Genomic DNA, 14,752 nt, shown 5'->3' on the forward strand with positions numbered 1-14,752 from the left:
ACTTTATTCCAGTTACTTAACTTCACCCTTAAAACCAGGAGGTTTTAAAAAGTCACTTTTCCTCTTTAGCAAATATGATGGGTAGTAGCTGCCATCTCAACAATGGTGACAAAAGACAGAAGGAAATGATATATCCTCCCTTCACCTTGAGTCATTTTCCATGCTAATTCAGGCAAGACTTACTTTTAGGAAGAGGCCAGCGTGGTATGACACTTTAGCTTGATGCCCAGCATTGCTACCTGTGTCATCTTTGAATCTCGACTTCCACATCTGTAAAATGGATAAGTCTCTGTAAAGATCAAGAGATAACACACACAAAGCACCAAGCTTGGTACACAAGGAAATGCTTGCTACACGTTAGTTGCCTTTCCCTTTCATTTTAAGGTGGTCAGATATATCACTTAAAAGTCTGCTTTGGAAAGAAAATTTGCAATGGAAACCTCAAAAATTGTTAACCAGTGAAACAGTTCTTTGGTAAGTAATTACAGAAAATTGGATAGCGTTCTAAATATGAACTTGTTTCATGTAATTAACCTGAGGCCTCTTAGGCAACAGGAGGGAAGAATAGCCTATATAAGGAATGTATGATCCAGCAAGAGATTAGCATCGGCCTACTTACCACCAGGGGACAATATCAGGCTATAATTATTGTGTAAGTGCTCCTTATGAAATACTGGCCTCGGTGACGTCAGACCCCAAAAGAGGTATGCGGTAGTTTTTTTCCAGTAGCATCCAAAGAGGGGGCATAGTGTAGTGGAAAGAATATTGGCCTTTGCACGTCCTGCTGCCTACTTGCTAATTAAATATCTCTGAAACTTGAGTTTTTTGTGTGTGTGTTTAATCTGTAAAATGCGGAAGGGAATTTTTAATTGCCTTTCAGGATGATTTGAAGCAGGGATTCTCAAACTTCTAGGTGTGCACAAAGCACCCGAAGACCTTGTTGTAATGCAGTCTGGTTCAGGAGGCTTGCAGCCGAGCCTGAGATTCTGCATTTCCAGTAACTCCCAGGAGATGCTAGTGCTGCTGGTTTGAGGACCACATTTGAGAAGCAAAGGTTTAGAGGATTGTATGAGATACTATACATGTAAAAAGGACTTGTAGACTCTTGGGCACAACAGGTAGAAGGGAATGTCATTAATAGCAGTATTCACATACAGTATTCAATTTAGAATGAAAGGATGTGAAAGCCAGTAGTGTTACATATTTTCTCTAATATGTATTTTCTCTAATATATAACACTATTGACTTTCACATCCTTTCATTCTTCTTTTCAGTGCTTCTAGCAGTACCTGTTCAATAATTAATTTATTTCATTTTATCCCAGTTACTTTAACTTCACCCTTAAAACCAAGAGCAGTTTGGTAGTCACTATTCCCCTTTAGGAAATATGATGGGCAGTAGCTGCCATCTCAACATTGGTGACAAAAGACAGAAGAAAATGATATATCCTCCCTTCACCTTGAGTCACTTTCCACACTCTTCTTTTCAGTGCATCTAGCAGTACCTGTTCAATAATTAATTTTTTTAGTGTAGTTAAGATGGGGCCTATGGAATATACCATGCTTTGCACAACATAGATATTGGAAAGAAGAAAAGGAGGGATAAAGGGAAGGAGGAAGGGTGAAAGGATAAAAATACATGGTGTTTAATGGTACACATTGATGTCTCTTCTTAGAGTAAAGGGAATGTGATAGAAGAAATGAAGACAGCTCATTAACATATTACATTGAATATTTGAGGACAGTCATAAGTAAAGACAGATTAAAGATATTTACATTGATGGTGGGGGAATTTAGGGATGGTATTGCGAATAGATATGGCTTGATAAATTTCCGGAAACTATCTGTGATGTCTCATCTGTCTATATCGGGGGTCCCCGGTCCCCAGGTCACGAACAAGTACTGGTGGGTGGCCTGTTAGGAACCAGGCCGTGCATCAGGAGGTGAGCTGCAGGTGAGCGAGCATTACCACCTGAGCGCCACCTCCTGTAGGATCAGCAGCGGCATTCGATTCCCATAGGAGTGCAAACCCTATTGTGAACTGCGCATGTGAGGGATCTAGGTTGTTCACGCCTTATGAGAATCTAACCAATGCTGTATGATCTGAAGTAGAACAGTTTCATCCCGAAACCATCCCCACCCTGCCATCCTGGTCCATGGAAAAACTGTCTTCCACAAAACTGGTTGGTCTCTGGTGTCAAACAGGTTGGGGACTGCTGGTATACTATGTCTACTCAAAGGTTGCTGGAAGAGATATAAAAAATTTTTGTCAAAAACATTACTTTGAGATCTGAATCCAAGACCACGGATCTTAGCTATGAGTGAACAGCATTTATTGAGCACTCACTGTGTGCACAACACGATACCAAGTACACTTCCTTTTTCCATGGAACTCAACTTCGTGATTGTGCCACTGCACAGCCAGGTGGTACCAGGACCCAAGAGCAGGGCTGCACTGTCTTCTCATCATTTTTGGCAAGCTGGCTTTACCTGCTAAGTTTTAAAAAGACTTCAGAGGTAATCCTCAGTCACTTTCTACTGATATTTGGACTAACTGAAAAAAGACAAGCATTTAAAGGTAAATTCCCCTCAGGATCCTTTATTCAAATGATCCCTCACCGCATCACCCAATCTCAAAGTGCACGCTCTCTCACCCTGTCCTGACATGAGCCCTCACTCCTGCTCATGGTCTCCCTAGCACTCATCAAACACTCTGGAGTCTTCTTACTTATTTTGTTATCATCTGTCTTCCCCAGTTAGACACCAACTCAGAGAGCAGGGATTTTTTTTTTTTTTTTTTTTGCCCTGTTCACCACTGTATCCCAGCAATTGGAACTGCATCTGCACATAGCAGGTGCTCAGTAAATATTTGTTAAGGGAATAAATAAATAGGACTTATAGTAGATAAATGCTTTAGCAACATTTTCTTAATGACCTTTAGAGAAGAGACTGTGTGGTTTCATTTTTCCAGAGCGCATCCCTGGAATTCTGGAAATCATTACTTAACTCCTTTTCTCCCAAATAACTTTCTGTTTTCAATCAACATGGGAACAAATATAACATATTGCCCAAGACTTAATTAATGTTTACTTAATAGTGAACGTGAATAGGACACATTTTTTTTCTGTGCCCCTTCCAAAAGCAAGGTGCTCATGGAGGCATGCAGGGGCTCCCTGGAGAATTACTTACCAGAGGGCTTCCTGGAGTATACAAAGTGACTGCTGAGTGTCTAAGGGATCTCTCTCTTGTCTTGGTGACCAGGCAACCACGGGAATAAAATTGGGGAAGATGGCTAATCTTTCTGCAGGCATTCAGGGAGAGAGAGCACCTCTGATGGGTCCTTATCTCCCATGAACACCCTGAATAAACTTCAGCATCTCCAAAGGCAGAGAAGTGTGGTAAAAAAAAATGCCAGTCCCTAACTCAAGGTTTCCCAGGGCTGTGTCAGGTGAATCCCAATCAAGCCTCAATTGAGACAGTGCTTCCCTCCTTCAGTAGACCACCTGTTTTTGATGGCTTAGAGCTATGGGCCTTTAGTTTAACTCCAGGGTCATTTGGAAACTACTGAGGTGACCACGGTTCACTGTGTTAACCCTTGAAGGATAGAACTGATGGTATCTAACAGAGCAGAGTGTCACAGTGACCCGACCTTGGAAACAGTTTGGTTAGAGCTGAGCTCTAGCTTGTGAATCCTATTTTCAGTCTTCATGCAGTTTTAAGATTTAGCCCAATTTGCAGACCATCCCCTACCCAGGCTTGAAAATGGCTTTATTTCACACTTTGCAGTAGGAGGTAAGTGGGTTTCTATGTGAAAGTGATGGTGCCAAAGACATTTATGAACATTAAAAAATGTCTGAACATGGCTTAAAGCCACTCAGCCTATTTCTCATCCTGCGCTGTGCCTTGTGGAGCGTATGCAAGTTCAGAGCTCTCTTTGAAATCAGTGGCAGTTATGAGCTTGGAGCAACTCTGTGGGGCACTGAGCAATATAATAAATGAACCCCTTTGAAGACCAACCATTGTAGCTGGGCTCTTTTTGTGCTATCCAGCACTGATTTCTCTGGGTGTTCTGTGGGGCGGTGGGGAGTGGCCTACCAACACAACATTCTCTGGTTTTCAACTTTGGTCCTGAAAGGTGGGAGGGGTTTAGGAAACTAAGTGCTTCTATTTCCTTGAAGAATTGGCCTAAACCCTTTTGCTATTAACTCCTGGGATAAGCCATCCCATGCCCACGTACCTTCAGTTAAAACAAAACAAAGGCTTCCTTTCATCTGCGTGTGCTTACTGGTTTATGCAGCAACAAAACCAGCAACAATAACAATAAGAAAAACAAAACAAGTCTGCCAGGAAATAAAGCAGACTTATTTGTATATCAGGGCTTTTTCCAATTATTTATTTAGTTAAAAGCAGAGAACACAATCTGGGATATTTTTCATGTTTCTCCTGTGACATTGCAGGCTAAGTTGATAATCTGATACCAAGATGAAATTTCCTGAATATTCTTAAAAGGGAATTAAAGCTTTTTTTTAAATTGGCTTTTGACTAAATATTCCTAAATGCCTGGTATCTATATTTCAAATAGTTCAATAAGATAAGAATGTTCAAGTTGCCTTTAAACATAATTAAAAAGACTGAATCATTTGGCCCTGTTTTTCTTTCTTTTTTCTTTTTCTTTTTTTTGAGCCAGAGTTTTGCTCTGTCGCCCAGGCAGGAGTGCAGTAGCGCAATCTCAGCTTACTGTAGCCACCACCTCCCAGGTCCAAGTGGTTCTCCTGCCTCAGCTTCCCAAGTAGCTGGGACTACAGGCACGCACCACTATGCCCAGTTAATTTTTGTATTTTTAGTAGAGACAGGTTTTCACCATATTGGCCAGGATGGTCTCGAACTCTTGACCTTGTGATCTGCCTGCCTTGGCCTCCCAAATTGCTGGGATTACAGGCGTCAGGCGTGAGCCACCATGCCTGGTCATTTGGCCCTATTTTTCAAGTATAAGTGTGAATGATTGCTTGAATGCTACTGCCCGCACTGGATGAAGATTCAACTAATTTTTGCAGAACCTCTTCTTTATTTCTCACAATTGCACTGTGAGATCAAGATTGTTAACCCTACTTAGCACATGAAAGAAATGAGGCCAGTGAGTTCCAATGGCAAAGAGCTGGTGGCAGAGTTGGTGTCTACACCTAGGTTCTTTGACCCTCAAATCCAGCCCTCATTCCACTGCAAAATTTAGCTACTTCTCAAGCTACAATAATCTGTCCCTCTCTGCAATTAAAGTAACATGTTATTTATTCACAGTGAGAAGTATTTGAGCAAATATTGAGTCAGGGCCAAGTCCCTGTAGGGGTCTGATCAAGAGTGATTGTAAGAAATGTCAATATCAAGTGAAATGGACTTCAAGGAAACTTTCATTTCCATATACAAATGTGGTATAAGAACGTTCATTTTACTATCTTTGAAATTATTTCTAGGAGAAAAATAGACAGAATAATCTTTATAGTTATTGACTGGTTTAAGATCTTTTGTTTACTTTGTTATATTCAGCCTCATTCCCAAACCATGCTGAGTGAATATCAGATGAAAAATAAGTGAAGTGTAGTTAAAGAACAAATGGAAAATAATATTAAGTGGAAACCAGAGGGAAACTAATGCATACAAAGGCACACCACACTGAAGATGAAGGCAAAACACACAAATAAAACAAAAAATATCAGTCGTAAGATAATAATAATAACTAATATGTATTAAGGACTTATGATTTGCCAGATATAATGCTAAACATTTTTACATTGATTGTCTCATTTAATTCTCACTGTATCCCTATGGAGCAGGTACTGTTATTTTTGCTAATTTATAGATGAAGAAACTGAAGCATAGAGAAGTTAATAGGCTCAAGATCAACCAACTAATAGATGATGGATTCTGAATTTGAAATCATGCATTCTGGTTTCAAGACCATACAAACATGGAAACACATTGCCATTACTCATGAAAAACCAATTGTTTCCTGGTATTTGGGTCTAAAATAAATGACTCTGGGCCGGGCACAGTGGCTCACACCTTAATCCCAGCACTTTGGGAGGCCAAGGAGGGTGGATCACGAGGTCAGGAGATCGAGACCATCCTGGCTAACATGGTGAAACCCCGTCTTTACTAAAAATACAAAAAATTAGCCAGGCATGGTGGCACGCATCTGTAGTCCCAGCTACTCAGGAGGCTGAGGCAGGAGAATCACTTGAACCCAGGAGGTAGAGGTTGCAGTGAGCCGAGAGCCCACCACTGCACTCCAGCCTGCGCGACAGAGCAAGACTCTGTCTCAAAAAAAGAAAAAAGGAAAAAAAAAAAAAAAAGAAATGGCTCTTTGTGGCCTCATGAATGGAACATAAATGGTACCGAGGCTGGTGCCTGTCCTTTTGAACCGCCTCCACGATGCTAACCAGGCTGAGAGGCCTATGTCTGTTTCTTGTTGGGCCCCTCAATGTAAGCCAAGGCCCCATGCCAAAATACAATTCAGTAAAAGTGAGTAATAGTAAAAGGGGCCAAAACAATATGGCTCAAGTATTTAGTTTGATGGTTTACCTTGATCTTGAGATATAATCTAAACTATCTGGAGAGATGGATGGACTTCATGTCCTTCAGGCAATCCTCCATGGAGCCTCCTTAGCTGTAAACATTCCTTGAGCACTGCTCTGCTGAAGGAAAAAGAAAAATCATAACCATATAGAATGGGGATCATAAATCTGGAGTGAAACTAATCTCAGTTGTGCCGTCAATGTTACTCAGCAGTCCTATTACATGTGCCTCTCCCATTTCCCTCAGCTGCTGTTCTAAACTTTCTCCACTCTTCAAAACTCTCAATCTTCTCTTTTTTGGGATGACCTGGCTTCTAATTTAGGGACTAGCAGCTATCAGGAGCGGCTTCTTTCATTTCCCTGCCCATTCACCCATAAGCCCACCTATATCTGCATCCACTTTTTCTTTGTCCTCATTTCTAGCAAAACACAATTTTCCTATCAAAGACCAGCCATTCACTGGTGCTATGGAAATTATTCTACCTTGTCTCCTTGGGAAATTTGCATTATCAGTGTTCTTTTCTTAACTTCTATGTCTCATTGGTTATTCTCCATTAGCTAAGAATCTGTTTATCATCCTTTTCATTAAAAAAAAAAAAAAGCAGACAAAATCCTTTTAGTGACCCATTTATTTAGCACCCTCATGCCTCTTCCTTTGATAACTTATTTTTTTAGAAAGTGCAACCTAAATTTACTATGTGTGATTCCACATCATCCACTCACTCTGATCCATTCTAACCTGGCTCTACCCATATCACTGCAGAGACAGTCTTGCTTCACCCTCTAACCCAGTGGAATAAGTATTATTATTCTGATTCTTCTTCCATTCTTGGAGCTCTGGCTTTGTCTATTTTCTCTCTCACCTGGCTTACCTCCTTCCGTACGGGGTGCTCCTTTTCCAGTGCCTTTGTTGGTTTCTGTTTCTTTGCCCTCCTTTTAAATGTCAGTGTCTTACTGTCTGTCTTTATTCACTTTTCGGGGGATCTTGTCCCTACCACTGTTTGACATCTAAAACTCTACCCTAAAGGAGAAGTCACATTATCTTTGTTTGCAGATAATGCGATCTTATATTTGGAAAAATCTAAACATTCTATTGAAGAAATATTAGAGCTGATAAATTCAGTAAAGTTGCAGTATACAAAATCAGCATACAAAAATCAGTAACATTTCTATATGCCAACAGCAAGCAATCTGAAAAAAAATCAAGAAAGAAAAAGTAAATCAAGAAAGTATTTTTAGCATTTACAATAGCTACAAATAAAATTAAATTCCTTGGAATTCCTAGGAATTAACCAAAGAAGTGAAAGATCTCTACAATGAAAACTATAAAACACCAATGAAAGAAATTAAAGAGGACACACAAAAAATGGAAAGATACTCCATATTCATGAATTGGAAGAATCAATATTGTCAAAATGTCCATACTGTCCAAAGAATCTATAGATTCAATGCAATTCCTGTCAAAATACCCATGACATTCTTCACAGAAATAGAGAAAACAATCTTAAAATTTATATGGAAGCACAAAAGACCCAGAATAGCCAAAGCTATCTTCAGCAAAAAGAGCAAGATTGGAGGAATAACATTACCTGACTTCAAATTACACTACAGAGCTATAGTAACCAAAACAGCATGGCACTGGCATGAAAACAGTCACCTAGATCAGTAGAACAGACTAGAGAACTCAGAAACAAATTCATATATCTACAGTGAACTTCTTTTTGACAAAGATGGCAGAACATACATTGGGGAAAGGACAGTCTCTTCAATAAATGATGCTGGGAAAACTGGATATCCATAAGCAGAAGAATAAAACTAGACCCCTATGTCTTACCATATTAAAAAATCAAATCAAAATCCACTAAAGACTTAAATCTGAGACCTCAAACTATGAATCTAATGAAAGAAAACATTGGGGAAACTCTCCTGGACATTGATCTAGGCAAAGATTTCTTGAGTAACACCTCATGGGCATAGGAAACCAAAGCAAAAATGGACAAATAGGATCACATCAAGTTAAAAAGCTTCTGCACTGCAAAGGATACAACCAACAAAGTGAAGAGACAACCCACAACAAATCAAAACTACAGTGAGCTATCATCTCCTTCCAGTTCAAATGGCTTTTATCCAAAAGTCAGACAATAAGAAATGCTAGTAAGGACGTGGAGAAAGGCGAACCCTTGTATACTGTTGATGAAAATGTAAATTAGTACAACCATTATGGAGAACAGTTTTGGAGGTTCTTCAAAAATCTAAAAAAAGAGCTACCATATTATCCAGCAATCCCATTGCTAGGTATATACCCCAAAAGAAAATAAATCAGTATATTGGAGGGATATCTGCATTCCCACATGTATAGCAGCACTATTCACAATAGCCAAAATTCAGAAGCAACCTAAGTGTCCATCAACAGACAAATAGATAAAGAAAATGTGGTACATATACACAATAGAGCACTATTGAGCCATAAAAAAGAATGAAATCTTGTCATTTGCAACAGCATGGATGGAACCAGAGATCATTATGTTAAGTGAAATAAACCAGGCACAGAAAGACAAACATCACATGTTCTCACTTATTTGTGGGAGCTAAAAATTAAAATAATTCAACTTATAGAGATAGAGAGTAGAATGATGATTTACTAGAGACTGGGAAAGGTAGTCGGGGAGGGGTGGGGGAGTGGGATGGTTGATGGGTATGAAAAAGTAGAAGAAAGAGTAAGATCTAGTACTTGATAGCACTATTGACCATAGTCAATACTAATTTAATTGTACATTTAAAAATAACTAAAAGAGTATAATTGGATTGTTTGTAACGCAAAGGATAAATGCTTGAGGTGATGGATACTCCATTGACCATGATGTGATTATTATGCATCATATGCCTATATCAAAATATTTTATTTTATATACCCCAGAAGTATATATACCTACTATATACCCACAAAAATTAAAATTACAAAGAAAAAATAGGAAGAAAAAACAGAGTATAGTAAAATAAATAAATCTCTTTCCTAAGTTCTAGTCCCTTCCATACCAACTGTTTTCTGAATAGTTCCATTTTGATATCCTACAGGCGTTGCAAACTCAGTATGTCCAGAATTGAACACGTTAATCTCTGCTTACATGTCTATTCCCAGTTATTCTACAAAATCTATTCTTCTTTCTGTATTCTTTGCATTATATTTATTTATTTATTTATTTTTAATTTTTTTGAGACGGAGTCTCGCTCTGTTGCCCAGACTGGAGTGTAGTGGCATGATCTCAGCTCACTGTAACCTCTGCCTCCCAGGTTCAAGAGATTCTGCTGCCTCAGCCTCCTGAGTAACTAGGACTACAGGCATATGTCATCCTTTTACATTACATTTATACTCTTTATATTAGTGAAGGTTTCGACCCTCTACCCAGTTTCCCAAGCCAAACGTTTGGGAACCTTTGATTCCTTTCTCACCTTCTAAACAATATATCCTATTTATTCTTCTTGCATCTCTCCTACATTTTATGGGTTATGAGGTCACTTGATGAAGTCCATGGACTTCCTTAACTACTGCAATACAATGCATGACATTTGCCTGGCCTCCAAGAATTTCCTTCTCCAGTTCTCCTTTCCCTGTGGCCCTAGGACTCAAAGACAAAAATTGATGTTACTCCCTGCTTTGATCTTCAGCATCTTCTAACTCAGCACACAATTTAAAACTTTTCGTCTACCTGGAAAACACCTATTCAAGTTTCTTCTTCCTCTGGGAAGTTTTCCAGGACAGATTTAGACTTGTTATCCTAATCTGCCACTCAACTTTGTGGATCATCCAATTCTCGTATTTTCATGTTTGCAAGTCTGATTCTCCCGTTGTTTAAATGACTTGAGAGCAAGTCCTTGCCTTCTTAACTTTGTATCCATGGCGTGTAGTATACTTTTAGTGAATGAAGAAAATGTGTGTGTTTGTGTGTGTGTGTGTGCATGTGTGTGTGTGCATGTGTATTTTTAAGTACATAATTGCAATGACTGGCAAAAAACATTGCCTGGGGAATCTCAAAGCATGCCCTGCCAAAATTAAAATCAGAATGCCTACTTGATTACATATATAACTTTTGAGACGCACTTAGGGATGTATCCTGACTACAATTTATGCCATAGTAAGAACGCGTTCCACCACTGGGACATGCACACACTTTTAAGAGTTCTGTATTATGGTGGTGATTGTGTTTCATGCTTTTGACCAATAGACTCCAATGATCCCCATGAATTAGCTGCAGTATACGTTGGAAAAGAGATTAGGTGAGGTCTGTGTAATACTCTGCTGAGACTCTCTTCTTCGAGGAGACCAGTTTCAGTATTTCTAACAATAAACCCCTCAGCTCCCACAGATTTTTCAGACATCTGAGTCCATCAGATGATGAGGCTGAAGATACACAAGCCCCTTTCCATGATTATAGCTGTCACCACTGGCCTGTGTGTAGGATCAGGGAAGACCGGCGGCATTTTCTTTTTTAGAGAGATGTTTTTTACACTTGTTCTCTGAACTTTCTCTTGAATTTCACTCACCCCAACAAGAGACCAAAATTAATTATTTCCTCATAGTAACTCTGTCTCCCTCTCAATGGAAATATTATACACAAATTGGAAGTATTATACATTGAGTAATGAGAAAATGTTAGGATTTACTAGAAAAGCTAAGAGATCGTTTGTATTTAATAGTTGCTGTTGTTTCCCAGCGCTGTGGAGGGAGATGATCTGGCATGGACTCCCATTTGCAAGCTGGGTAACCTGAGGCAAATCTCTTACCCTCTGTCTCTCATCCTTTGTTTCCTGTTTGACACTGAGGTTTGTGTTTCAGGGGGAAAAGAAACTGTAACTTAATCTGCCTACTTAGGGTCTTTTATTCCAGTCCCTGTGAAAATTCAACCCCCATGTAATTTGTTACTTCAGTCAATATACAATTAACACACTATTGGAGGTTTATTGGCTGATAATTTCATCATTGCCACATTTTTCCAAATTGATTTATTAATGGATGAAGCTAGGCCTAGAAGATGCTTTACGCATTTGACTTCTGTCCTGGCTTAGGGCCTCATTAAAATCTGAATTTTGATGGTTAGCTTGTATTTTAACCAATAAACGAATTCTCCCTCTACTTTTTAATCCTCAAAAGAAAATCAAATTTTTAATTAAAATAGAATCAGAAAAAGTCATAGTTTAGAAGGATGCAAATAACAGGAAAAGAGGGAAAAAAGCAGATTGTCAATGACTCTTAAAGAGAGAAATGTGTGCTATGGCAAGTGGTATTTATTGGTAAAGACCAAAGTAATTTACAATTTTTTTAAAAAAAGATGTTCATATTTTGCTTATTAGTGCTGTGAAGAATCAGTACTACAAGTGGCATGATTAAACAAGGGATGCCTTTTTTTACCTGCTTCACAAAATTATTATAAGAATTAAATGTGGTAACATATATGAAAGCAATTTGCCGATTACAAAGTTCTCCATAAATGTATAGTATTGCCAGAGCAGCCATTCCTTAGAGACTATCAACTTTGGGTCACTAATTTCTATGTGGCTTCATGGGCTTTAATTCAATGAGTTTCAGGAAATAATAGGCCTTGATCAGCGCTGCAGAATTTGCCCCCACAAGAATACCAAATATACCGCCTGCAGAGTATTTTATTTGCTTTAAAGGCCAAAGATCTTTTTCTTATTTTAAAAAATGCATAAGATTTTCTGTTTCTGAAACAATAAGTGGTACTGACATCTCTCAAGACTGAAAGCACTATTGTCTCATTTTAAGAACCACCTTCTTATTAGGAGAGGATGTTGTTGGCAGGAATGAATAATTAGGTAACTCTTTGTGGGCACATTTTCTTCAAGTCCCAAGGGGAACGTACAATTGTAACATCTCCTTGGATTATTTCACAAACATATGGCAAATGAAGCACCTGAGCCAGATGTACAAGCATATTATAGTATGTCTGTTTTAACTTAAAACTGTGAAATACATCAGATGGTGAAGTTATTTTGGTTGTGAACATCCATCATGGAAACAGCATGGAAGCATCTTTTCTTTATTGTCCATTTTACTTGGACTGGAAATAATCAAGAACAAAACAGTTTGGAAATCATCATTTGCAGTACAAGATTCCAGGTAAAGTTCAAGACCTAATGAAGTACATGGTCTGGATTTAGCTGGGCCTCAGACATCCCCACATAGTTTGTTAATGCCTGTCACCAATATTCACTGCTGGCAGGCTTGGAGTCTCAGATTACCTATGATTATTTTCAGTTCTTTTTTACCCCATCATCTTGTGTTTTTACTCCCCTAGACATGCATGTGGGTTATTTTGTAGGTATTTTTTAAATAATGAGAATATATTTTCTACTGATTCAGTAGCGAGTTTTTGCTGTTTTTTTTTAACCGTATTTTATTATTACAACATTGGTTGCTTATTTTACTAAAGAATCATCATCTGGTATTGGCTTCTTGGAATCATAGTGATCTAAGCAGAAATATCCATCCCATTTGCTTTTGAAATATATTTCAAAATGAATGGTATACTTTTTAATCTGAATTACTCATGTTTCAGAATTAGAAGCTATAGGTGCCACAGAACCCTCAAGTGTACAGTAAGAAAATAAAGAATACACAGGCACGGGCAACTATATTCTCCCTTCAATGCATATGCGCAAATTCCATTAGCATTAATGAGTTCTCTGCACATGTACTTAAGAGAATGTGGACCAAGTCACAATGTAATCTATTTCTTTATCCAAGTTAAAAAAGTGATGGGGCGGCGGGGCTTGCGTTGTATTCCTGAGCTTTTCTTGAGAATTAGAATGATACAGGGCTGAGAGCATGCAAACAGTATGGTGGCAGCGACACCAGGGAAAAGGCACTTACTTTTTACAGCCAGTATGGCATACAGCAGAGATTTGGGGGTTGAATTACTATGGTTGGCAAATGTTGAAGCTGACAATAGAGGTCCACAGAGTCCTGGATATTCTGGCTTTGTGTTGCATCAAAATAAGGAAACAAAATATTTATGAACTTAATTCTGCCTCTCATTTTTTCCCCCCTTGAAATGGCAATTCTCTGCATGATGATGTGTATAGATGTGCAGTTCAGATGTGTTCCTAGCCAACACAGCATTTCATAATGCGGTGCACCTGTGTTTTCTTGGTCACCCTGTTGTCACCAGGGTGTGTTAAAGCACCCTCTCCAAAATAATTGAGTAGGAGGCAGGGCAGGAAGTGTCAGGGAAGGGGGCAGGATCTCTCCTCCGCCTTTATTTCTAACGTCTTCTCATTTGGAAAGATTGGAATGTAGATTTAATTTCAGGTGACAATGTCAGGTTTATCCCAGTTCAGAGATGTTGATAAATCCTGGTATGGGACTGCGGTGACCCTGTGTGCCCTCATACTCTACCTATCTCACAGGGATGTAGCTGTGTTTATAAAACTCACATCTAATATTGCAGAAGTGCTAAGGTCAGGGCATCTGAGCCACACGGTATCAGGCATACAACCACACAAAACTGTGCATCACGCAGAGGCCCCCTTTGTAAAGCTGCTAACCCAAGAACCTCTCTCCCGGATCAGTGGAGCCTCCAGTGTATGAATGACCCTTAACCTTAGCAAGCCCAGCACTCTGATGAGTCTGAGAAATGCACTTTTAGCATTGGGAGAAGCCACAAAAAGCTAAACAAAATGACTAGCAATGAAGGCAGACAACAAAACAAAGATACTGAATTTGTGCCCTTACCTTCATTTCCCCCCTGAAGATTTAAATTTCTGATGGTAAAAGCAATAATATTCTGACCTTAAAGGGCTGAGGTTCTGTGGCCACCGGTTGTTTAAAGGATCATTCCTCAGCGGCATTGTATCACCGGCCCTAGCAGCGGCGGCGGTGGCGACAACCACCACAAAAACTGGAGTTCAGTCATATTGGCATCAGATTCTGGAAAGGGGAGGGCAGGGAGAAAGGGAGTCTATTGGCCTAAAAAGCTGAAACATCTGCTGGAGTTATTAACAGCTTTTTGGCTGAGTTCAGCAGCAGGGCACCTTGTGGTTGATAGATTCTTCTCTCAGCAATTCAAAACAATGCAGTTAAAGCAAATTCCTCATTTTCAGAGCCCAGCTTAATGAGGCATACAGTATTTTAAAAATAGTCACACTTAAAATGGTCAATAGCAGTGA

At 39.2% G+C, this 14,752-nt stretch overlaps 1 protein-coding gene across 1 annotated transcript in view; it reads right to left on the reverse strand.

Moving 5' to 3' along the window:
• Positions 1-14,515, reverse strand: part of SMARCA2 (SWI/SNF related BAF chromatin remodeling complex subunit ATPase 2) — a 222,136-nt gene extending 207,621 nt beyond the window's left edge. The window contains exons 1-3 of the mRNA XM_045373183.3: positions 14,376-14,515; positions 6,576-6,685; positions 184-270 (exon numbers count right to left, since the gene is read on the reverse strand). The gene's annotated coding sequence lies outside the window, so the exon portion shown is untranslated. The remainder of the gene's footprint in view (positions 1-183; positions 271-6,575; positions 6,686-14,375) is intronic.
• Between the last annotated feature and the right edge of the window lie 237 nt (positions 14,516-14,752).

Source organism: Macaca fascicularis, chromosome 15, assembly GCF_037993035.2.
Source record: "Macaca fascicularis isolate 582-1 chromosome 15, T2T-MFA8v1.1".
NCBI classification, from domain to species: domain Eukaryota; kingdom Metazoa; phylum Chordata; class Mammalia; order Primates; family Cercopithecidae; genus Macaca; species Macaca fascicularis.